Genomic DNA, 26,510 nt, shown 5'->3' on the forward strand with positions numbered 1-26,510 from the left:
AGAGAGATCTCACGTAACTCCTCCCTCACGTAACTATCTCTTTCTTTTTTTCTTTTTTTCTTTCTCTTTCCTTATCTTCTTTTCTCCTCTGACCGCTGGACCCCACAGTATCATCTCCTTCGTCCCGATACTCCCGTGCCCGTATCTCGCTCCGTTCGACGCTGGCCGCGTCCGCCCCTCTCCAAAACCCTAGCTAAAGCCTTCCCCTCGCCCAAGTAACACGTCCTATAAGTAGCCCTACCCGTCCTCTCGCGATCCCCTTCAAAACCCCTCTCTAAAACCCTCCACAGCCGCCACCATCTCCGTTCCGATCTCGCCCCAGCCACCGAAGTTCACCGCCGTTTTGCTTCACCGGTGAGCATCCCCAGCCTCTCTAACCTCTGCTATCGGTCTAGCCCGACCTCACAAACCTTTTTGACATGTTTTTGTTCGTCTTCGTCATCTACAGAGGCCGCCCCCAACCCCGCGTGCTCCGCCGGAGCACCGAGCTCCGCCACCTCGTCCTCGTCGTCTCCGCCGTCCCCGACGTCCCCTCGCCTCACCATCAACAGAAAATCGGACGCCCTCGCCTCTCTGCATCTCCTAGACATCACCGCCGACGCCGTCGTCGACCGGAGCCGCCGCCCCGCCGAAGCCCTCTTCTTCCCTGCCACGCCGTTCCTCTCTGTAAGCACGAGCGCTCCTCTATAGTTTTTTTTCCTTTTAGATCGAACCGTTAGATCGGTTTAGTAACTCGTTTTTTTATTGGTTTTAGTGTACGGTTTTTTTAGGTTTAGATTTAAACCGGTTCACTGGTTTCTTTTAGTTATACAATGTACGCATATGTTAGTTAACGACCGGGCGCGGTTTAGTTTCAGATCGCACCACCCCGAGCCCAATAGCGCCCATAGTTTTTTTTTCTGTTATTTACGTTCTGTTTTAAAAACAGAAAAAGTTCCAATCTTGTAAAATCTGTTTCTCTTAGGTTTTTTAATATTTTTAGTTCATTTTTTTTTGTTAGTTTGCAAATTTGTTGTAGTTTCTGTAGAAAATATGTTTAGCCATGTTTAAATTATTATAAATAGTTTTATATTAGATTTAGACAGATTAGTTTTTCTGCCATAAATTGAGTTAGGATTATTATTTTTTAGTGATTCTTTTTGATACTGCTTAGTTTTGACCATGCCTAGCAGTAGGAACTTGTTTTGGTATTTTAGATTTAATAAACAATTAGTTTTATGTCGAAATCAAGTTTTTCTTGTTTATTTAGCTAGCTACTGTTTTCCTACTGTTCTAGTTAGTAAATAATTTTATTTTTATTATGTTATAGTTTATTTTAGATTAGTTTCTGTAGCTACAGAGGATGAACTTTTATTTACAGTAGAATAAAATTTTTATTTTATTTTCTTTGCTAGCATTGTTTTAGGCATAATAGGAGTTCTATAATAGCTTTTGATGTGATTCTTTTTGCTCCTAGTTTGTATGATGTTTTTCCTTCTGTTAGTTAGCAAAACCAATGCTTAGGTTCTGTTAAGAAAGTTTTAGTTGTGTAAAACTATTTCTTAGTTGTTGCTTGATATGATGAAAACCTTGATTTGCTTTCTCCGAGTTTTTCTTTGGTTTTGGTTTGAGTACGTGGGTGTTTTACTTCAACTTGCTGTTATGTTATATTGTGCTATACTTATTTGTGCTATTGTTTGACTCGGTAGAATTTCCGGAGTGCGAAGCCTGCTATTACGAGTCGCTAGCTTTCGAAGACCGTCAGCCAGGCAAGTCATTTGATCATGTTTTTACAATACCTATGATTTTATTGCATTAGAGTTATACCTCCCCACCATGCATGCAGTAGGAGAATTTTGTTAAGTTATGTTCTTAAGTAGTATCATGAGGTAGGATGAACCCTTCTCCCTTGTTACCAATGCCCGGGACGATGTAGTTTATTTTGCTATGCTCGTAGACGGGGTTGGTTGAGTGATTCATAAGGGAGATGCGAGAGTCAAGATGATGACAACCCCATGACGTCAAGCTCAAGATGGACTTCAAAATTCACTACTGGGTGGAGGACGGTTGACGGGCACCCTGGAGAAACCAGCGGATGGCCGGGATGCATGGAGAAGCGCCATGACATCTTGCGGAAAGCTTCACCCAGCCACGAAGAGACGGATGGATACCCCATTGACCGGAAGCTTACCTGTGCAGCCGCAAGCCATTATGGGCTCTGGCTTGGTCGACCCTAGGCGTGACTCTGGCCGGACGGTGCTACGAGATGTAGAAGAACGGTAGGATTGGATGGGCACCGGCAGTGGCCCAGAGGAACTCTTCGGAAGACCCTGTTTCGTTCGTCCCGTCTTCAAACACCAGGCAGTGCGAAGACTTAAAGGAGGGAACGATTCTTGCGGGTAAAGTGCACAAACCTCTGCAGAGTAACAACCTAATCGATTAGCCGTGTCCCCGGTTACGGACAAATGAGCCTCTGGAATTGGAGTATTTCGGATATCTCAACACTGAACTTAATAAATTAATTGAGGGGGTTATTTAATAATTGGGAACGAGACATTGGTTGGCGGAACCATCTCAATAACTACCAACATTTTGTAGTAGTTGCAAACAAGTCCTTGTCGTAGGGAAAAACCGGCTTTTTCGCAAAACAATGAAACTTAGAGCCCCACAGCCAAATTGCATATAGTATTAGTAATTTTATTGTTGTTCTCTTTTCATGACTTGCCGGCATATTCAAAATGCTGACCTACACGGCTGCAACGTCTTATGTTGCAGAGGAGTTTTCCGACCAGGAGTGAGGCTACGATCCCCGCTTGGCGATTGCCCTTTGGAGTCGGATGGACTCGCTATTCGTCTACGCTTCCGCAGCTTTATTTAGTTTATTTCTCATGAGTTGGCCTTCGGCTGAATTTATTATGATGTAATAAAGACTCGATATGAGAATCGTGTAATAAATTCAGGTGTGATTGAACTTTGAATCTTTGCATCAATGTACTGTGTGTGCCAGCATGATCTTGGGATGGTACAGCTACACAGAGACTTGACCGATTTCGGGTCGGGTCATTACAAATACTTAGAGATAAAAGCATCTTTGCACTTATTCCATGAATCATTACTATTTTTAGGCAAAGAAGCAAACCAAGTTTTAGCACAATCTCTAAGTGAAAACGGAAATAGCTTCAATTTAACAATATCATTATCCACATCTTTCTTCTTTTGCATATCACAGAAATCAACAAAGTTGTTTAGATGGGTAGCGGCATCTTCACTAGGAAGGCCAGAAAATTGATCTTTCATGACAAGATTCAACAAAGCAGCATTAATTTCACAAGATTCAGCATCGGTAATAGGAGCAATCGGAGTGCTAATAAAATCATTGTTGTTGGTATTGGAAAAGTCACACACTTTAGTATTGTCTTGAGCCATCGTGACAAACAATCAATCCAACACACAAGCAAACAAGAAGCAAGCAGAAAGAGACGGAAGAAAAAAGGGCAAATAAAATGGCAAAGGTGAAGTGGGGGAGAGGGAAACGAGAGGCAAATGGCAAATAATGTAATGCGAGGGAGAAGAGTTTGTGATGGGTACTTGGTATGTCTTGACTTGTGCGTAGATCTCCGCGGCAACAACACCAGAAATACTTCTTGCTACCTCTTGAGCATGCGTTGGTTTTCCCTTGAAGAGGAAAGGGTGATGCAGCAAAGTAGCATAAGTATTTCCCTCAGTTTTTGAGAACCAAGGTATCAATACAGTAGGAGACTACACGCAAGTCCCTCGTACCTGCACAAACAATCAAGAACCTTGCAACCAACGCGATAAAGGGGTTGTCAATCCCTTCACGGCCACTTGCAAAAGTGAGATCTGATAAAGATAATAAGATAAATATTTTTGGTATTTTTGTTGTATAGATTGAAAAGTAAAGATTGCAAAATAAACGGCAACAGAAATAGCACGTTGGCGGGAGATTAATATGATGGAAGATAGACCCGGGGGCCATAGTTTCACTAGTGGCTTCTCTCAAGATAGCATAATTTATGGAGGGTGAACAAATTACTATTGAGCAATTGATAGAAAAGTGCATAGTTATGAGAATATCTAGGCATGATCATGTATATAGGCATCACGTCCGTGACAAGTAGACCGAAACATTTCTGCATCTACTACTATTACTCCACACATCGACCGCTATCCAGCATGCATCTAGAGTATTAAGTTCATAAGAACAGAGTAATGCATTAGGCAAGATGACATGATGTAGAGGGATAAACTCAAGCAATATGATATAAACCCCATCTTTTTATCCTCGATGGCAACAATACAATACGTGCCTTGCTACCCCTGCTATCACTGGGAAAGGACACCGCAAGATTGAACCCAAAGCTAAGCACTTCTCCCATTGCAAGAAAGATCAATCTAGTAGGCCAAACCAAACTGATAGTTCGAAGAGACTTGCAAAGATATTAAATCATGCATATAAGAATTCAGAGAAGAATCAAATATTGTTCATAGATAATCTTGATCATAAACCCACAATTCATCGGATCTCGACAAACACACTGCAAAAAGAATTACATCGAATAGATCTCCAAGAAGATCGAGGAGAACTTTGTATATAGATTCAAAGAGAGAAGAACCATCTAGCTAATAACTATTGACCCGAAGGTCTATGGTAAACTACTCACACATCATCGGAGAGGCTATGGTGTTGATGTAGAAGCCCTCCGTGATCGATTCCCCCTCCGGTGGAGCGCCAAAAAAGGCCCCAAGATGGGATCTCACGGGTACAGAAGGTTGCGGCGGTGGAAATAGGGTTTCGTGGTGCTCTTGGATGTTTTCAGGGTATATGAGTATATATAGGCGAAAGAAGTAGGTCGGTAGAGCCACGAGGGGCCCACGAGGGTGGGGGGCATGCCTACCCCCCTAGGCGCGCCTCCCTACCTCGTGGCCGTCTTGTTGCTTCCTTGACGTCCACTCCAAGTCTCCTGGATTGCGTTTGTTCCAAAAACGATCCTTGCGAAGGTTTCATTCCGTTTGGATTCCGTTTGATATTCCTATTCTGCGAGACACTGAAATAGGCAAAAAAACAACAATTTGCACTAGGCCTTCGGTTAATATGTTAGTCCCAAAAATAATATAAAAGTGCATAATAAAGCCCATTAAACATCCAAAACAGATAATATAATAGCATGGAACAATCAAAAATTATAGATACGTTGGAGACGTATCAATCTTCCTCCTATATGTTCTCAAATATCCCAAAAACTTCCAGGGGAGCCACAAAACCACTTTTCTACCGCCGCAACCTTCTGTACCCGTAAGATCCCATCTTGGGGCCTTTTCCGGCATCCTGCCGGAGGGGGATTCGATCACGGAGGGCTTCTACATCAACACCATTGCCTCTCCGATGAAGCGTGAGTAGTTTACCACAGACCTACGGGTCCATAGCTAGTAGCTAGATGGCTTCTTCTCTCTCTTTGATTCTCAATAGAAAGTTCTCCTCGATGTTCTTGGAGATCTATTAGATGTGATACTCATTTGCGGTATGTTTGCCGAGATTCGATGAACCATGGATTTATGATCAGCTTATCTATGAATATTATTTGAATCTTCTCTGAATTATTATATGCATGATTTGATATCTTTGCAAGTCTCTTTGAACTATCGATTTGGTTTGGCCAACTAGATTGGTTTTTCTTGCAATGGGAGAAGTGCTTAGCTTTAGGTTCAATCTTGCGGTGCTCGATCCTAGTGACAGAAAGGGAACCGACACGTATTGTATTGTTGACATCGAGGATAAAAAGATGGGGGTTTTATCATAATGCTTGAGTTAATTCCTCTACATCATGCCATCTTGCTTAAGGCGTTACTCTGTTCTTTATGAACTTAATAATCTAGATGCATGCTGGATAGCGGTCGATGTGTGGAGTAATAGTAGTAGATGCAGAATCATTTCGGTCTACTTGACACGCACGTGATGCATATATTCATGATCGTTGCCTTAGATATCGTCATAACTTTCGCCGGTACCATACACCCACCATATACCTTCCTTGAAACAACCACCATACCCACCTATTATGGCATTTCCATAGCCATTCCGAGATATATTGCCATGCAACTTTCCACCGTTCCGTTTATTATGACACGCATCATTTTCATATTGCTTTGCATGATCATGTAGTTGACATCGTATTTGTGGCAAAGCCACCGTTCATCATTTTTTATACATGTCGCTCTTGATTGAGTGCACATCCCGGTACATCGCCGGAGGCATTCATATAGAGTCATATTTTGTTCTAGCATCGAGTTGTAATTTTTGATTTGTAAGTAAACAAAAGTGTGATGATCTTCATTATTAGAGCATTGTCCCATGTGAGGAAAGGATGATGGAGACTATGATTCCCCCACAAGTCGGGATGAGACTCCGGATAAAAAAATAGAAAAAAGAAGAAAAGAAGAAAAAAAGGAAAAAAATAGGCAAAAAAATGAAAGAAGGCCCAATTAAAAATAAGAGAAAATAGAGAAGGGACAATGTTACTATCCTTTTTGCCACACTTGTGCTTCAAAGTAGCATCATGATCTTCATGATAGAGAGTCTGCTATGATATCACTTTCATATACTGGTGGGAATTTTTCATTATAGAACTTGGCTTGTATATTCCAATGATGGGCTTCCTCAAATTGCCCTAGGTCTTCGTAAGTGAGCAAGTTGGATGCACACCTGCTACCTCTTGAGCATGCGTTGGTTTTCCCTTGAAGAGGAAAGGGTGATGCAGCAAAGTAGCGTAAGTATTTCCCTCAGTTTTTGAGAACCAAGGTATCAATCCAGTAGGAGACAACGCACAAGTCACCTAGTACCTGCACAAACAATCAAGAACCTTGCGACCAACGCGGTAAAGGGGTTGTCAATCCCTTCACGGCCACTCGCAAAAGTGAGATCTAATAAAGATAGTAAAGTAAATATTTTTGGTATTTTTGTTGTATAGATTGGAAAGTAAAGATTGCAAAATAGTAAACGAGATGCAGTTTAAATAAAAGAGATGCAATACAATAAAAAGAGACCCGGGGGCCATAGGTTTCACTAGTGGCTTCTCTCAAGATAGCATGTATTACGGTGGGTGAACAAATTACTGCCGAGCAATTGATAGAAAAGCGCATAATTATGAAGTTATCTAAGGCAATGATCATGAATATAGGCATCACGTCTGTGTCAAGTAGACCGAAATGATTCTGCATCTACTACTATTACTCCACACATCGACCGCTATCCAGCATGCATCTAGAGTATTAAGTTTATAAGAACGGAGTAACGCATTAGGCAAGATGACATGATAGAGAGGGATAAACTCACACTATATGATATAAACCCCATCTTTTTATTGTCGATGGCAACAATACAATACGTGCCTTGCTGCCCCTAGTGTCACTGGGAAAGGACACCGCAAGATTGAACCCAAAGCTAAGCACTTCTCCCATTGCAAGAAAGATCAATCTAGTAGGCCAGACTAAACCGATAATTCGAAGAGACTTGCAAAGATATCAAATCATGCATATAAGAATTCAGAGAAGAACCAAACAATATTCATAGATAATCAAGTTCATAAATCAACAATTCATCGGATCTCGGCAAACACACCGCAAAAGAGTATTACATCGAATGGATCTCCAAGAACATCGAGGAGAACTTTGTATTGAGAATCAAAGAGAGAAAAGAAGCCATCTAGCTAATAACTATGGACCCAAAGGTCTGTGGTAAACTACACACGCTTCATCGGAGAGGCTATGGTGTTGATGTAGAAGCCCTCGGTGATCGATTCCCCCTCCGGCAGATCGTCGAAAAAGGCCCCAAGATGGGTTCTCACGGGTACAGAAGGTTGCGGCGGTGGAAAAGTGGTTTCGTGGCTCCCCCTGATGTTTTTAGGGTATAAGAGTATATATAGGCGAAAGAAGTACGTCGGTGGAGCTACGAGGGGCCCATGAGGGTGGGGGGCGTGCCCTCCTGCCTCGTGGCCGCCTCATGGCGTTCCAGACTTCAACTCCAAATCTTCTGGATTGCTTTTGGTTCAAGAAAGATCATCGCGGAGGTTTCATTCCGTTTGGATTCCATTTGATATTCCTTTTCTGCGAAACACTAGAATAGGCAAAAAAATAGAAACTGGCACTGGGCCTCCGGTTAACAGGTTAGTCCCAAAAATAATATAAAAGAGCATATTAAAGCCCATTAAACATCCAAAACAGATAATATAATAGCATGGAACAATAAAAATTATAGATACGTTGGAGACGTATCAAGCATCCCCAAGCTTAATTCCTGCTCATCCTCGAGTAGGTAAATGATAAAAACAGAATTTTTCATGTGGAATGCTACCTAACATAATTATCAATGTAATTTTCTTTATTGTGGCATGAATGTTCAGATCTGAAAGATTCAAGACAAAAGTTTAATATTGACATAAAAATAATAATACTTCAAGCATACTAACAAAGTAATCATGTCTTCTCAAAATAACATGGCCAAAGAAAGTTCATCCCTACAAAATCATATAGTTTGGCTATGCTCCATCTTCATCACAAAAAATGCTCAAATCATGCACAACCCCGATGACAAGCCAAGCAATTGTTTCATACTTTAGTATTCTCAAACTTTTTCAACTTTCACGCAATACATGATCGTGAGCCATGGACATAGCACTATGGGTGGAATAGAGTATAATGATGGGGGTTGTGTGGAGAAGACAAAAAAGGAGAAAGTCTTACATTGACGCGGCTAATCAACGGGCTAGGGAGATGCCCATCAATTGATGTCAATGCAAGGAGTAGGGATTGCCATGCAACGGATGCACTAGAGCTATAAATGTATGAAAGCTCAACAAAAGAAACTTAAGTGTGTTTGCATCCAACTTGCTTGCTCACGAAGACCTAGGGCATTTGACGAAGCCCATTGTTGGAATATACAAGCCAAGTTCTATAATGAAAAAATCCCACTAGTATATGAAAGTGACAAAATAAGAGACTCTCTATCATAAAGATCATGGTGCTACTTTGAAGCACAAGTGTGGAAAAAAGGATAGTAGCATTGTGCCTTTTATTTCTTTTTTTGCCTTTCTCTTCTTCTTTTTTTAGGACAATGCTCTATTAATGATGATCATCACACTTCTATTTATTTACAACTAAATGATTACAACTCGATACTAGAACAAAATATGACTCTATATGAGTGCCTTCGGCGGTGTACCGGGATGGGCAATGAATCAAGAGTGACATGTATGAAAAATTATGCATGGTGGCTTTGCCACAAATATGATGTCAACTACATGATCATGCAAGGCAATATGACAATGATGAAGCGTGTCATAATAAATGAAACGGTGGGAAGTTGCATGGCAATATATCTCGGAATGGCTATGGAAATGCCATAATAGGTAGGTATGGTGGCTGTTTTGAGGAAGATATAAGGAGGTTTATGTGTGATAGAGCGTATCGTATCACGGGGTTTGGATGCACCGGCGAAGTTTGCACCAACTCTCAAGGTGAGAAAGGGCAATGCACGGTACCGAAGAGGCTAGCAATGATGGAAAGGTGAGAGTGCGTATAATCCATGGACTCAACATTAGTCATAAAGAACTCACATACTTATTGCAAGAATCTACAAGCCATCAAGCATTACGTGCATGCTCCTAGGGGGATAGTTTGGTAGGAAAAGACCATCGCTCGTCCCCGACCGCCACTCATAAGGATGACAATCAAAGAACACCTCATGTTTGAAATTTGTCACACAACGGTTACCATACATGCATGCTACGGGACTTGCAAACTTCAACACAAGTATTTCTCAAATTCACCACTACTCAACTAGCACGACTCTAATATTACCATCTTCATATCTCAAAACAATCATCAAGTATCAAACTTCTCATAGTATTCAATGCACTTTTTATGAAAGTTTTTATTATACCCATCTTGGATGCCTATCATATTAGGGACTAATTTTATAGCCAAAGCAAATTACCATGCTGTTCTAAAGGACTCTCAAAATAATATAAGTGAAGCATGAGAGATCAATAATTTCTATAAAATAAAACCACCACCATGCTCTAAAGTATGAAAGTTGGAATAGAATGGTGGTTGTGGAGAAGACAAAAAGGAGGAAGATGGTCTCACATCAACTAGGCGTATCAATGGGCTATGGAGATGCCCATCAATAGATATCAATGTGAGTGAGTAGGGATTGCCATGCAATGGATGCACTAGAGCTATAAATATATGAAAGCTCAACAAAAGAAACTAAGTGGGTGTGCATCCAAGTTGCTTGCTCACGAAGACCTAGGGCATTTTGAGGAAGCCCATCGTTGGAATATACAAGCCAAGTTCTATAATGAAAAATTCCCACTAGTATATGAAAGTGACAAAAATAAGAGGCTCTCTATCATGAAGATCATGGTGCTACTTTGAAGCACAAGTGTGGAAAAAAGGATAGTAACATTGTCCCATCTCTCTTTTTCTCTCATTTTTTTGGGCCTTCTCTTTTTTAATTTGGCCTTTCTCTTCTTCTTTTTATTTCATCACATGGGACAATGCTCTAATAATGAAGATCATCACACTTCTGTTTACTTACAACTCAAAAATTACAACTCGATACTAGAACAAAATATGACTCTATATGCGTGCCTCCGGCGGTGTACCGGGATGCGCAATGAATTCAAGAGTGACATGTATGAAAAATTATGAATGGTGGCTTTGCCACAAATACGATGTCAACTACATGATCATGCAAGGCAATATGACAATGATGAAGCGTGTCATAATAAACAGAACGGTGGAAAGTTGCATGGCAATATATCTCGGGATGACTATGGAAATGCCATAATAGGTAGGTATGGTGGCTGTTTTGAGGAAGGTAAATGGTGGGTTTATGGTACCGGCGAAAGTTGTGCGGTACTAGAGAGGCTAACAATGGTGGAAGGGTGAGAGTGCGTATAATCCATGGACTCAACATTAGTCATAAAGAACTCATATACTTATTGCAAAATTCTATTAGTTATCAAAATAAAGTACCACGCGCATGCTCCTAGGGGGATATATTGGTAGGAAAAGACCATCGCTCGTCCCCGACCGCCACTCATAAGGAAGACAATCAATAAATAAATTATGCTCCGTCTTCATCACATAACGGTTCACTATACATGCATGCTACGGGAATCACAAACTTTAACACAAGTATTTCTACAATCCATGGTTACTCAATAGCAGGAGTCTAATATCACCATCTCTATATCTCAAAACAATCATAAAGAATCAATCTTCTCATAGTATTCAATGCACTTTATATGAAAGTTTTTATTATACCCCTCTTGGATGTCTATCATATTAGGACTAAATTCATAACCAAAGCAAATTACCATGCTGTTTAGAGACTCTCAAAATAATATAAGTGAAGCATGATAGTTCAATAATTTCTATAAAATAAAGCCACCGTTGTGCTCTAAAAAGATTAAGTGAAGAACTAGAGCAAAATTGCCTAGCTCAAAAGATATAAGTGAAGCACATAGAGTATTCTAATAAATCACGATTCATGCGTGTTCCTCTCAAAAGGTGTGTACAGCAAGGATGATTGTGGCAAACTAAAAAACAAAGACTCATATCATACAAGACGCTCCAAGCAAAACACATATCATGTGGTGAATAAAAATATTGCCCCAAGTAAAGTTATCGATAGACGAATACGAGAGAGGGGATGCATTCCGGGGCATCCCCAAGCTTAAGCTCTTGGTTGTCCTTGAATATTACCTTGGGGTTCCTTGGGCATCCCCAGTCTTAGGCTCTTGCCACTCCTTATTCCATAGTCCATGAAATCCTTACCCAAAACTTGAAAACTTCACAACACAAAACTCAACAGAAAATCTCATAAGCTCTGTTAGTATAAGAAAATAAATCACCACTTTTGGAACTGTTGTGAACTCATTATTTTTTTATATTGGTGTAATATCTACTATATTCCAACTCTTCCATGGTTCATATCCCCCGATACTACCCATAGATTCATCTAAATAAGCAAACAACACAAAGAAAACAGAATCTGTCAAAAACAGAACAGTCTGTAGTAATCTGTAACTCAAAAAATTCTTAATAATTAGGACAACCTGGGCAATTTGTTTATTAATCTTATGCAAAAGGAATCAGTATTTTATCACGCTTTTGTTCAAAATGAGAATTTTTTTCTGAGTGCAAAAGTTTATGTTTTTCAGCAAGATCAAATGAACTATCACCGTAAGCCATCCCAAAGGTCTTACTTGGCACAAACACTAATTAAAACACAAAAACACATCTAAAAAGAGGCTAGATTAATTATTTATTATAAAACACCAAGGAAAAAATATTGGCTTGTCTCCCAACAAGCACTTTTCTTTAAAGCATTTTAGCTAGGCATTGATAATTTTAATGATGCTCACATAAAAGAGAAGAATTGAAGCACAAAGAGAGCGTCATGAAACACGTGACAAACACATATAAGTCTAACATACTTCCTCTGCATAGGCATTTTATAAGCAAATAAATTATCAAGGCAAGCAAAAACTAGCATATGCAAGGAAGAAAGAAACAAAAGCAATCTCAACATAACGAGAGGTAATTTAGTAACATGAAAAATTCAACAACCATGTTTCCCTCTCCCATAATAATTACATGTAGGATTATAATCAAATTCAATAATATAGCTATCACATAACCTATTCTCTACATGATCCACATGCATGCAAAGTTGACACTCTTCCGAAATAGTGGGATTATTATAAAGTAAAGTCATGACCTTTCCAAACCCACTTTTATCAAAAATTTCATCAGATTGAATATTCTCCAAATAAGTGGGATCTAAAGTTGACACTCTTCCAAACCCACTTTCAATATTATTGCAAGCATTATTACCAATCTCATATTCATCATGGGGCTTAAATAAATTTTCAAGATCATCAAAAACCAAGCACTACACGCATGCTCCTAGGGGGATAGATTGGTAGGAAAAGACCATAGCTCGTCCCCGACCACCACTCATAAGCAAGACAATCAAAGAAACACCTCATGCTTCAAATTTGTTACACAACGGTTACTATACGTGCATGCTACGGGACTTGCAAACCTTAACACAAGTATTTCTCAAATTCACAATTAATCTACTAGCATGACTCTAATATCACCATCCTCGTGTCTCAAAACAATCATCAAGCATCAAACTCCTCATAGCATTCAACGCACTTTTTATGAAAGTTTTTATTATACCCATCTTGGATGCCCATCATATTAGGACTAATTTTATAGCCAAAGCAAATTACCATGCTGTTTTAAGGACTCTCAAAATAATATAAGTGAAGCATGAGAGATCAATAATTTCTACAAATAAAACCACCACCATGCTCTAAAAAGATATAAGTGAAGCACTAGAGCAAAATTATCTAGCTCAAAAGATATAAGTGAAGCACATAGAGTATTCTAATAAATTCCGATTCATGCGTGTCTCTCCCAAAAGGTGTGTACAGAAAGGATGATTGTGGTAAACTAAAAAGCAAAGACTCAAATCATACAAGACGCTCCAAGCAAAACACATATCATGTGGTGAATAAAAATATAGCATCAAGTAAAGTTACCGATAGACGAAGATGACAGAGGGGATGCCTTCCGGGGCATACCCAAGCTTAGGCTTTTTTGGTTGTCCTTGAATTTTACCTTGGGGTGCCTTGGGCATCCCCTATCTTAGGCTCTTGCCACTCCTTATCCCAAAATCCATCAAATCTTTACCCAAAAACTTGAAAACTTCACAACACAAAACTCAACAGAAAATCTCATGAGCTCCGTTAGTATAAGAAAATAAACCACCACTTTAAGGTACTGTAACTAACTCATTTGTTATTTATATTGGTGTTAAACCTACTGTATTCCAACTTCTCTATGGTTCATACCCCCCGATACTAGTCATAGATTCATCAAAATAAGCAAACAACACACGAAAAACAGAATCTGTCAAAATAGAACAGTCTGTCGCAATCTGATTTGTTCGAATACTTCTGGAACTCAAAACATTCTGAAAAACTAGGACAACCTGGATAATTTTTATATGGATCTACTACAAAAAGAATTTTTATTTTATCACGTTCTGTGAATTTTAACAATTATTTTTGTGAGCACAAAGTTTATGTCTTTTTCAGCAAGATCAAACAACTATCACCCAAGAAGATCCTATTGGTTCTACTTGGCACAAACACTAATTAAAACATAAAACCACATCCAAACAGAGGCTATATGAATTATTTATTACTAAAAAAGAAAAGGTAAAGAACACAAATAAAATTGGGTTGCCTCCCAACAAGCGCTATCGTTTAACGCCCCTAGCTAGGCATAAAAGCAAGAATAGATCTAGGTATTGTCATCTTTGGCATGCAATCCATAAGTGGCTCTCATAATAGATTCATAAGGCAATTTAATTTTCTTCCTATGAAAGTGTTCCATGCCTTTCCTTAAGGGAAATTGGAATCTAATATTTCCTTCTTTCATATCAATAATTGCACCAATCCTTCTAAGGAAAGGTCTACCAAGAATAATAGGACACGTAGGATTGCAATCTATATCAAGAACAATGAAATCTACGGGCACATAATTCCTATTTGAAACAATAAGAACATCATTAATTCTTCCCATAGGTTTCTTAATGGTGCAATCCGCAAGATGCAAATTTAAAGAACAATCATCAAATTCACGGAAACCTAGCACACCACACAAAGTTTTTGGAATCGTGGAAACACTAGCACCCAAATCACATAAATCATAACATTCATAATCTTTAATCTTAATTTTAATAGTAGGTTCCCACTCATCATAAAGTTTTCTAGGGATAGAAACTTCTAGTTCAAGCTTTTCTTCATGGGATTGCATTAAAGCATCAACGATATGTTTAGTAAAAGCTTTATTTTGATTATAAGCATGAGGAGAATTTAACACGGATTGCAACAAGGAAATACAATCTATCAAAGAGCAATTATCATAATTAAATTCCTTGAAATCCAAAACAGTGGGTTCATTGCTATGTAAAGTTTTGACCTCTTCAATCTCACTTTTATTAATTTTTGCATCGAGATCTAAAAACTCCGAGTCATTGGGACGCCTTTTAACTAAAGTTGACTCATCTCCAGTCCCATCTTTATCAAGATTCATATTGGAAAACAAAGATTTAATAGGAGCCACATCAATCACTTTTAGATCTTCATCATTATTATTGCCCAGATCTTCCGGTTTAGCGGCCATCTTATTAACTAAGGTGGCTTGCTTATCCGAAATTTGGCCTACTAAATTTTCAAGATGAGCAAACTGAGATTTCAAACCATAAAATTCCTTAGACATATCATCGAGCTCTTTATTCATGTACTCCATAAAAGTTTTTTGTTCTTTAAGCTTGTTTATGAAGAAATTATTATGCTCAAATTGCAAAGACATAAAACTTCCAACGTTGTTTTCAACTTCTTCCAACCTTTTAATGTGAGGATCAACGCCTTTTGGCAGAGCCATCAAGGCAAACAGGCACACTAACACCCAAGAACACCAAAAGCAAGCGAAAAGAGACGAACGGAAGAGGGGCGAAGAAAAGGCAAAGGTTTTCGAAAATCGTTTTAGAAGTGGGGGAGAGAAAAATGAGAGGCGAATGGCAAATAATGTAATGCGAGGGAGAAGAGTTTATGATGGGTACTTGGTATGTCTTGACCTGGCGTAGATCTCCCCGACAACGGCGCCAGAAATCCTTCTTGCTACCTCTTGAGCATGCGTTGGTTTTCCCTTGAAGAGGAAAGGGTAATGCAAGAAAGTAGCGTAAGTATTTCCCTCAGTTTTTGAGAACCAAGGTATCAATCCAGTAGGAGACAACGCACAAGTCACCTAGTACCTGCACAAACAATCAAGAACCTTGCAACCAACACGATAAAGGGGTTGTCAATCCCTTCACGGCCACTCGCAAAAGTGAGATCTAATAAAGATAGTAAAGTAAATATTTTTGGTATTTTTGTTGTATAGATTGGAAGGTAAAGATTGCAAAATAGTAAACGAGATGCGATGTAAATAAAAGAGATGCAATATAATAAGAAAGAGACCCGGGGGCCATAGGTTTCACTAGTGGCTTCTCTCAAGATAGCATGTATTATGGTGGGTGAACAAGTTACTGCCGAGCAATCGATAGAAAAGCGCATAAGTATGAAGTTATCTAAGGCAATGATCATGAATATAGGCATCACGTCCGTGTCAAGTAGACCGAAACGATTTTGCATCTACTACTATTACTCCACACATCGACCGCTATCCAACATGCATCTAGAGTATTAAGTTCATAAGAACGAAGTAACGCATTAGGCAAGATGACATGATGTAGAGGGATAAACTCAAGCAATATGATATAAACCCATCTTTTTATCCTCGATGGCAACAATACAATACGTGCCTTGCTGCCCCTACTGTCACTGGGAAAGGACACCGCAAGATTGAACCCAAAGCTAAGCACTTCTCCCATTGCAAGAAAGATCAATCTAGTAGGCCAAACTAAACCGATAATTCGAAGAGACTTGCAAAGATATCAAATCATGCATATAAGAATTCAGAGAAGAACCAAATAATATTCATAGAGAGAGTATTACATCGAATGGATCTCCAAGAACATCGAGGAGAACTTTGTATTGAGAATCAAAGAGAGAGAAGAAGCCATCTAGCTAATAACTATGGACCCGAAGGTCTGTGGTAAACTACTCATGTTTCATCGGAGAGGCTATGGTGTTGATGTAGAAGCCCTCCGTGACCGATCCCCCCTCCAGCAGATCGCCGGAAAAGGCCCCAAGATGGGATCTCATGGGTACAGAAGGTTGCGGCGGTGGAAAAGTGGTTTCGTGGCTCCCCCTGATGTTTTTAGGGTATAAGAGTATATATAGGCGAAAGAAGTACGTCGGTGGAGCTACGAGGGGCCCACGAGGGTGGGGGCACGCCTACCCCCTAGGCGCGCCCTCCTGCCTCGTGGCTGCCTCGTGGCATTCCAGACTTCAACTCCAAGTCTTCTGGATTGCTTTGGGTCCAAGAAAGATCATCGCGATGGTTTCATTCCGTTTGGATTCCGTTTGATATTACTTTTGTGCGAAACACTAAAATAGGCAAAAAAACAAAAACTCGTACTAGGCCTCCGGTTAATAGGTTAGTCCCAAAAATAATATAAAGAGCATATTAAAGCCCGTTAAACATCCAAAACAGATAATATAATAGCATGGAACAATAAAAAATTATAGATATGTTGGAGACGTATCAACACCCACTTAGTTTTCTTTTTGAGCTTTTATAAACTTATAGCTCTAGTGCATCCGTTGCATGGCAATCCCTACTCACTCACATTGATATCTATTGATGGGCATCTCCATAGGCCGTTGATATGCCTAGTTGATGTGAGATTATCTCCTTCTTTTTGTCTTCTCCACAACCATCGTCTATTCCACCTATAGTGCTATGTCCATGGCTCACGCTCATGTATTGCGTGAAAGTTGAAAAAGTTTGAGAACATCAAAAGTATGAAACAATTGCTTGGCTTGTCATCGGGATTGCGCATGATTTAAATGTTTTGTGTGATGAAGATGGAGCATAGCCAGACTATATGATTTTGTAGGGATAAGATTTCTTTGGCCATGTTATTTTGAGAAGACATAATGATTTTTTAGTATGCTTGAAGTATTATTGCTTTTATGTCAATATTAAACTTCTGTTTTGAATCTTACGGATCTGAACATTCATGCCACAATAAAGAGAATTACATGGATAAATGTGTTAGGTAGCATTCCACATCAAAAAATATGTTTTTATCATTTACCTACTCAAGGACGAGCAGGAATTAAGCTTGGGGATGCTTGATACGTCTCCAACGTATCTATAATTTTTTTATTGTTCCATGCTATTATATTATCTGTTTTGGATGTTTTATATGCATTAATATGCTATTTCATATGATTTTTGGGACTAACATATTAACCTAGAGCCCAGTGGTAGTTCCTAGTTTTTCCTTGTTTTTATAAAAGGAATACCAAACGAGTCCAAACAGAATAATACTTTCGTGATGATTTTTCTTGGACTAGAAGATACCCAGGAGAGTTGGAGTGCAAGTCATAAGAGCCACGAGGCGGCCACAAGGGTGGAGGGCGCGCCCAGGGGGTAGGGCGCCCCCCCTCCCCCCGACCTTTTGGGCCCCTCGGTGACCCCCTGACCTATATCTTCCTCCTATATATTCTCAAATATCCCAAAAACTCCAAGGGAGCCACGAAACCACTTTCCACCGCCGCAACCTTCTGTTCCCGTTAGATCCCATCTTGGGGCCTTTTTCGGCATCCTGCCGGACGGGGATTCGATCATGGAGGGCTTCTACATCAACACCATTTCCTCTCCGACGAAGCGTGAGTAGTTACCACAGACCTACAGGTCCATAGCTAGTAGCTAGATGGCTTATTCTCTCTCTTTAATTCTCAATACAAAGTTCTCCTCGATGTTCTTAGAGATCTATTCGATGTAATATTCTTTTGCGGTGTGTTTGCTGAGATCCGATGAATTGGATTTATGATCAGCTTATCTATGAATATTATTTGAATCTTCTCTGAGTGTTTATATGCATGATTTGATATCTTTGCAAGTCTCTTCGAACTGTTGATTTGGTTTGGCCAACTAGATTGGTTTTTCTTGCAATGGGGGGAGTGCTTAGCTTTGGGTTCAATCTTGGGGTGCTCGATGGTATTTTTGTCAAAAACAGAACAGTCTGTAATGATCTGAACAATGACCATACTTATGTAAGTTAAAAAAATTCTAAAAAATTAGCACAACATAGAAAATTTGTATATCAATCATCTGTAAAAAATTCAGAATTTTATCGCGTTCCAGTGAATATAAACAATTCTCTTACTCGATGCAAAAGTTTCTGTTTTTGCACAGAATCAAGTCAACTATCATCCGCACTATCCCAAAGGCTTTACCTGGCACTTTATTGAAACAAAAGCTATAAAACATGATTACTATAGTAGCTTAATCATGTGAACACACAAAAACAGTAGGTATAAATATTGGGTTGTCTTCCAACAAGCGCTTTTCTTTAATGCCTTTTTAGCTAGGCATGATGATTTCAATGATGCTCACATAAAAGATAAGAATTGAAACACAAAGAGAGCAACATGAAGTATATGACTAGCACATTTAAGTCTAACTCACTTCCTATGCATAGAGATTTTGTGAGCAAACAACTTATGGAAACAAAAATCAACTAGCATAGGAAGGCAAAACAAGCAAAACTTCAAGATTTTCAACACATAGAGAGGAAACTTGATATTATTGAGATATGTAAAAGCATATGTTCCTCTCTCATAATAATTTTCAATAGCATCATGAATGAATTCAACAATACAGCCATCACATAAAGCATTCTTTTCATGATACATAAGCATACAAATTTTATTACTCTCAACATAAGCAAATTTATTCTCATGGATAGTAGTGGGAGCAAACTCAGCAAAATAACTATCATGAGATACTTGATTGCCATGATTAAAATCACGATGACAAGTTTCATAGTTATTATTACTCTTTATATCATACATCACTGGTGCGTGTCGGTCCTAAACAAATGGTTTTTAACCCCTTTCCGCGGCGGCATCTGAAACCGTCGCCAAGTGAGTGTGGGCGATAGGGGGGGTCCTTCCGACACGACCCAAAAACCGTCGGGGATATGCCCTCCTGGCACACACGTTTGACAAAATGAGGTCGTGTGTGACCAGCGAGCGCGCAAATACGGAAATACGTACAGTATAGCTAAAAAATACAATTATACGGCGAAATTGTTTCCGGTCACAAGTACATCCCACACAGTCAGTCCCCACTAAACGTTTCCGTTCGTATGTACATCCCACACAGTCGCTCCAAGGAAAACGTTTGCGCAAGGTGGCGTAACGCAAACCGTTTTGACGAGAATGTCGTGTGTGATTGTTCATTGATCCAACACGGTTTATTCCTAGAAACCGCGTGCGTTGCCTGAGATCATCGCCCACGATGGTTTCTCATTAACCGTTTGCAATAGGAAAACCCAATTAGCAAGCTAATTGGCCAATTAGCAGGCTAATTACCCTATTATTAATAATCCATTTACTAATCTAATTGACATTCATATTAAGCATATAATATATTCCATTTCCGTATTAAGGAAGAAGGATTTCATAATTGAAATACATCAGAGTACAACATGATATAGGTTCAGCACTCAGCTACCCCTACACAACTGCACCAACAGCAAGTTTCACATGCAACATCTTAGAACCTTTCGAAATTAGCATCTTAGACGGTACATGGAGAGATGCATCTCATCTGGAAAACTACTGTAGCGGAAGGCGAATATTGAGCCTTCATTCATGTTGAAGGTCTTTGTAACTTTAGGCCAGTGCCTGTGGATGATTGACCGTCCATCCTTCGACCTCTTCAGTAACACTTCAATATTGAACCGTGGGTGTTGTATGAAAACTTTCCTCGCCTCCTGACCACAGAGGTGGTTTGAGAGGTAATCATCAGTGAACCCTGAAAACAAGGATGTGCATAAATATCTTCTCTATATTGGAAATGGGGCAAAGGAATACAAAAAGGCAAGGTATAATAGTTAGTACCATCTTGTAAACCTCAGTGCTTCCCATTGTTTCCCTGCAACACATATAAGGTAGTTAGTCATCAGGTTAAGTAAGGGTTCGCATGCTATCAGTAAAATATGTTGATGATAAATAAGCACATTGTAGATTTATCAGATTAATTCAAGCCACATGGAAAACCCATTTATCCAAACCAAGCATGATTAAGAACTAGGAAATATAGCACTTGTATATGTTTCTCATGTATTAAGTGCAGCCAAATTCGATTTATTCCTCACAAGGTATACAATAACAGAATGCAGCCACAACAATTGAACATCACATTGCAGAATTGAACCAAGCAGTTAACTAAACACCACAACAAATGAACCAAACGTTAACTGAGCACCACATTGCACAATATAACATACTCCTAATAGAAGATCAGACAGTTAACCAAACCAAGCATGCTTAACAACTTGGAAATATAGCAATTGTATTTGTTTCTCATGTATTTAGTACAGCCAAATTCGATTTATTCCTCACATGGTATACAATAACAGAATGCAGTCACAACAATTGAACATCGCATTGCAGAATTGAACCAAGCAGTTAACTAAACACCATAACAAGTGAACCAAGCCACAACAAATGAACCAAGCAGTTAAGTAAACACCAATTGAACAATATAGCATATTCCTAATAGAAGATCGGACAGTTAACCAAACCAAGCATGCTAAACAACTTGGAAATATTGCACCCTAAGGAATTGAACATCACATTTGTAGAATTGAACCAAGCAGTTAATTGAACACCACATTGCACGACATATAGAACATATACACTATAGCAGAAGATTGCATGGTAAAAGTAGATAGCACAATTCACTAGAATTTGTTAAGAAAGGCAGTAGCTAGCAAACTGAACATGGGTCCTTATAGTGAGCTAATAAGACAAGCTACTCCTCATTGACGGAGATATCGATGACGATTGGCTCCTTGGACATGGAAGAGGGCGAGGCCTCCACTTCGTGGGTGCCCTCGTTGTAGTGGTGAGTTTCCTGAGCCGCTCCGGGCACCAACCTGCTGGCTCTCGAGATGAGGTAAGCACGTGCACGCTGAGAAAACACCTCGTAGTCTTCATCGAAGGCACCGACAGTGGCCTCAAGAAAATGCCACGAACTGTCATTTAAAGCATCCAACCGCGTCGCGGCGTCAGCGCGCAAGGCGTCAACGGTGGCCTCGATGGCGAGGTGCTCCTCCAAGATTTGGGGGTCGGCACGAATGGCAGCCATCGCGACCTCATCCGCGCGTGCGGCCGCGATTTGCTTCTCCGCTGCCAAATGCTCCTTGAGGTCCTGGCTATACTGCGTGCACCATGGCTTAGGCTGGCGCTTATTTGGTGGAGGGGTCGGTGATTTGGGTGGAAGGTGTCGCGCTCGTGCCGGCGGTCGGGCCATGTGGGATGTGGAAGGAGAAGGAGGATGGGGTTCGGGTGTGGATTACCTGCTTGGATAGGCGAGGCCGAGCAGCGTGAAGGTGGGTCGCCAGCGAGGAGGCAGCAGCGCTGTAAGCAAGGAGTGAAGATTTCAACTTGGAAAGGAAGGCGGAAAGAGGGGAAATGTGGCTTTTGGTAAGGGGGAGGGGGCAGGGAGGTAGATATTTCCGCGGAAGCCTAAAATTTGGAATCGCTTCAGCCAAAAAACTGCCGCGCAAAGTGTCATCAGACACGGTCCCGTATTCAGACACGGTCCGAAGATATTTGGTGCTACATATCACACGGTTGGTTATAATAAACCGTGTGAGATCTACTTGATTTTTGGTCTTGATTTGAATTACATAATGGGGTCACAGCGGCCATGGACGGTGTTTGAATTTCTAGACCATTTATCTGCAGTGATCATAAAAGAATTGGAATTATTCAGGGTTCGTTTGGACATTCTTATGCATTAAGTGAGTTTTCAATGCATTTATGTGCATAATTCAAATTTGAACTACATGCACATGCTCCAGTGCATATAAATTCGTTGAAAAATCAAATCTTTGTCGTTGGGTGCATGCTTAGGTCCCATGCAAGAAATGGGAATGAATTTCAAACACCATGGCACCGTTGATTGCCGGCAAACAGTGAGCTGCCTGGTTTTTAAATTCTAGTAAATCCAAAACTCGTCTGAAATTCATGAAACTTGGCGTGCTACCATGGAGCGACATCAACATGCCGTGGTACAAACTTTGTCCCATTTGGTGCAGGTTTGGGTATATGCTTCTCACAAACTGGAGCTTCTCACAACAAGCATGATGGTTTTCGGTAGGGAATGTCCCACCTTTGGGGACGAAACGATATCCATTGCCTCTTATTGCTTTCAAGTTTTTTTCTCGTGTCAACATAGAACAACATGAGTGTTGTGTGAATTTTTGTGATTTTTCGGGGTTCGTTTGGACATTTTTATGCATTAAGTGAGTTTTCAATGCATTTATGTGCATAACTCAAATTTGAACTACATGCGCATGCTCCAGTGCTTATAAATTCGTTGAAAAATCAAATCTTTGTCGTTGGGTGCATGCTTAGGTCCCATGCAAGAAATGGGAATGAATTTTAAACACCAGGGCACCATTGATTACTGGCAAATAGTGAGATGCCTGGTTTTTAAATTCTAGTAAATCCAAAACTCGTCTGAAATTCATGAAACTTGGCGTGCTATCATGGAGCGGCATCAACATGCCGTGGTACAAATTTTGTCCCATTTGGGGCAGGTTTGGGTATATGCTTCTCACAAACCGGAGCTTCTCACAACAAGCATGATGGTTTTCGGTAGGGAACGTCCCACCTTTGGGGACGAAACGATATCCATTGCCTCTTATTGCTTTCAAGTTTTTTTTCTCGTGTCAACATAGAACAACAGGAGTGTTGTGTGAATTTTTGTGATTTTTCGGGGTTCGTTTGGGCATTTTTATGCATTAACTGAGTTTTCAATGCATTTATGTGCATAATTCAAATTCGAACTACATGCGCATGCTCGAGTGCATATAAATTCGTTGAAAAATCAAATATGTGTCCTTGGGTGCATGCTTAGGTCCCATGCAAGAAATGGGAATGAATTTCAAACACCAGGGCACCATTGATTGCCGGCAAAACAGTGAGATGCCTGGTTTTTAAATTCTAGTAAATCCAAAACTCGTCTGAAATTCATGAAACTTGGCATGCTATCATGGAAGGGCACCCGACATGTTGTGGTATTTTTCGTGTCCATTTTGAGAGAAGGCGCACTCGAATAATGACAGCCAACAAAGGCATTTTGAAAAAAAAATAGCTGCCACTTTAATATCTCAAACGTTTGTATAATTCAAACTGTGTGCGTTCGGTTAACCATTCACGTGACGCCATGTGTCTTGGTTTTAATGGCTATAGGATGTGCTGTGTGGACAGCTGCTTGACTGAACGGGAGGCGTGCAACCGCAGTCCGGTGCGTAGGCTCACCGGGAAGCGTACAAGCTGTTTAACGCAGGATCTGTGCATCTCTTCAACGCAAACGGTTCAGATTACGGTATGCAAATTAAAGCCAGACTTCGGCGCTAAGCCAAGAGACACTGCGATTTGTCAAAATATGCAGCTAAAAATCAATATCACCATCTATTTTTTGCAACTAAAATCCAGTAATTAAGCATATATTTCATTCATACTAGAGATTAAGCAGTCGTTCTCACCGGGAAGCGAGTCAGCCTTGGACCGCCGCCCGCCTCGCTCCCACTGGTCTATATTAATGGCGCCGCCGAGTGGCCGCACCCCCCATCGTCGCCACACACACAATTCCTCTCTCTCCGTCCGCATCCTCAACGCCGCTCTGTGTCCTCAAAGCCGTTAGTGTACGAGGATGCCGCTGAAGCGCCCCATCGGAGGGAGTGGCGACACCAGGGCTGCTGAAGCACCGGAGCACTGTGTGAATATGGAGACAGAGGTTCCCGTCCCCACCGACGAGGTGGAGAACGAGGCTGCCAACGAGCGGAGGCGGGCCGAGAAAGAACCGCAAGCGACTCCAGCAGGCCTAGACTTCATCAACAACCTCCCCGATCATATGTTGATAGTCATCATATCCCTCCTCCCAATCAGAAATCGGGCAAGGACAGCCGCCGTTTCCTGGCGGTGGTGCACCCTATGGCTCCGCACCCCTGTCGACCTCCTCCACGCCCACAAGCTCTGCCATGGCTATCGCAAAAGCTTGGATGCGTTCTCCCAGATCCTCGGCAGTCACCATGGCCCAATCAAAGGCCTTATCACGGGCAAGTTCCGTTCCAATGGCAGGGAGCGAGGCAAGCTTGAGGAGAGCAGCTCGAGAAGCTAAGTTATAATGATGGGCATATGAGCTTGCTGCCAACGTCCGCGCTCCGCTTCGCGCCCACGCTGCACCTTGCCAAGTTCATGAACTGCCATTCCCCTCCCCCCCCCTAATGACGTGCCCGCTCTTTTTCTACCACGACTGAAGCACCTCGAGCTCGTTGCCGTCCGCATCCCAAAGGATGACATGGAGCGCCTGCTCCGCGGCTGTACTGCACTCGAGTTCCTTCGTCTTCATGCGATGAATTGGTCGAGTACCTTGCACATCACCTCCAGGACTCTCCGCACTATTTATGTGTGTTGCTGGTGCTACAACGAGAGATCACAAAAGGTGGACCACAATATGGTCATCCAGGACACACCTTCACTTGAGAGATTACCTGTAGTTGATGAACAAGGTCCAACAAGAATCAATGTCATTTCTGCACCAAGATTGAAAGTGGTGGGCTACATGTCTGTCAAATACGACAACTTTCAGGTACAACAGTCGCCTTATATACCTCTCCTTCTTGATATCAACGTTATAACTAGTTTTGAAGATGTATGCTCGTCTGTCATCCAGCGAAGCTTCACCCAGACTCTGGGCACAGTGAAGGTCTTGGCACTAGAATCTGTCGTCCCCAACCTGGACCAAGTTTTCAGTTGCCTGAGATGCTTTCTGTGCCTGAAGAAGTTGTATATTGAGGTGTTGTTCCTTTCCTGTTAAATATTAACCATAAGGGAGTTCAATTTTTTGCACCTTTTCCCAAGTTCACAATGACAATGTACTACTATTTCTGAAGGAATTTTGGAGGATTTTAGGGCATACACCCCCACCCCATATTGGTTGCTTCATTCATATGGTTACAATCGTCCATAAGAATTTCTCCTTTAGATTCATCTGTACTAGTTTTCTAAGGGAATTTTTCATCCAATCCAACCTCTTGTGAAGAAGGCTACATGTTTCTAGATTGTAATCAAATGCCCATGTTAATCATGCTAGATCGAAGATGGCACGTTGGTGCATTTTACCAATCCTGCAAACCAAATGGGCATGTGGTAGCGTTCAAAACTGCATGTAGGCACTAACACGTTCTCTTCTTTTGTAGTGCATATTAGGCCCGGTGGAAGATGTTGATAATGACAATCACATCGAATGCCTGGATCTGCATCTCTCAAAATGAACTCCTACCAAAGATTACACTCGCCATGTTCTTTCTTGCCAAAGCAAAGGTGCTGAGGGTACTGAGGTTGAACACGCATTTAATTAGGAAAGATCAATGGTATGATTATCAGAGGTGGCTGGTACTGCGGAATGGAAGTGCCTCCAAAAATGCCAAACTTCGTATTGGAAGAGCATATGGCAAAGCAATTGGAAGCTATTGTGTCAAACCCATACATGACTTGTCAGCGGCTGATCCCTTTTTAGAAATGACGCAGCATGCAATGTATGAATTTGGGCGTTGTAATCTTTGAATTTGAACCTTGCAATATTTATGGTATTTGTTATATTGAACCGTTTCTGTTCTCTTGTCTCAACCCAAACAGTTCATCGGGGTGAACCGCATGTCATAC

Source organism: Triticum aestivum, chromosome 6D (assembly GCF_018294505.1).
Source record: "Triticum aestivum cultivar Chinese Spring chromosome 6D, IWGSC CS RefSeq v2.1, whole genome shotgun sequence".
Taxonomy (NCBI): Eukaryota; Viridiplantae; Streptophyta; class Magnoliopsida; order Poales; family Poaceae; genus Triticum; species Triticum aestivum.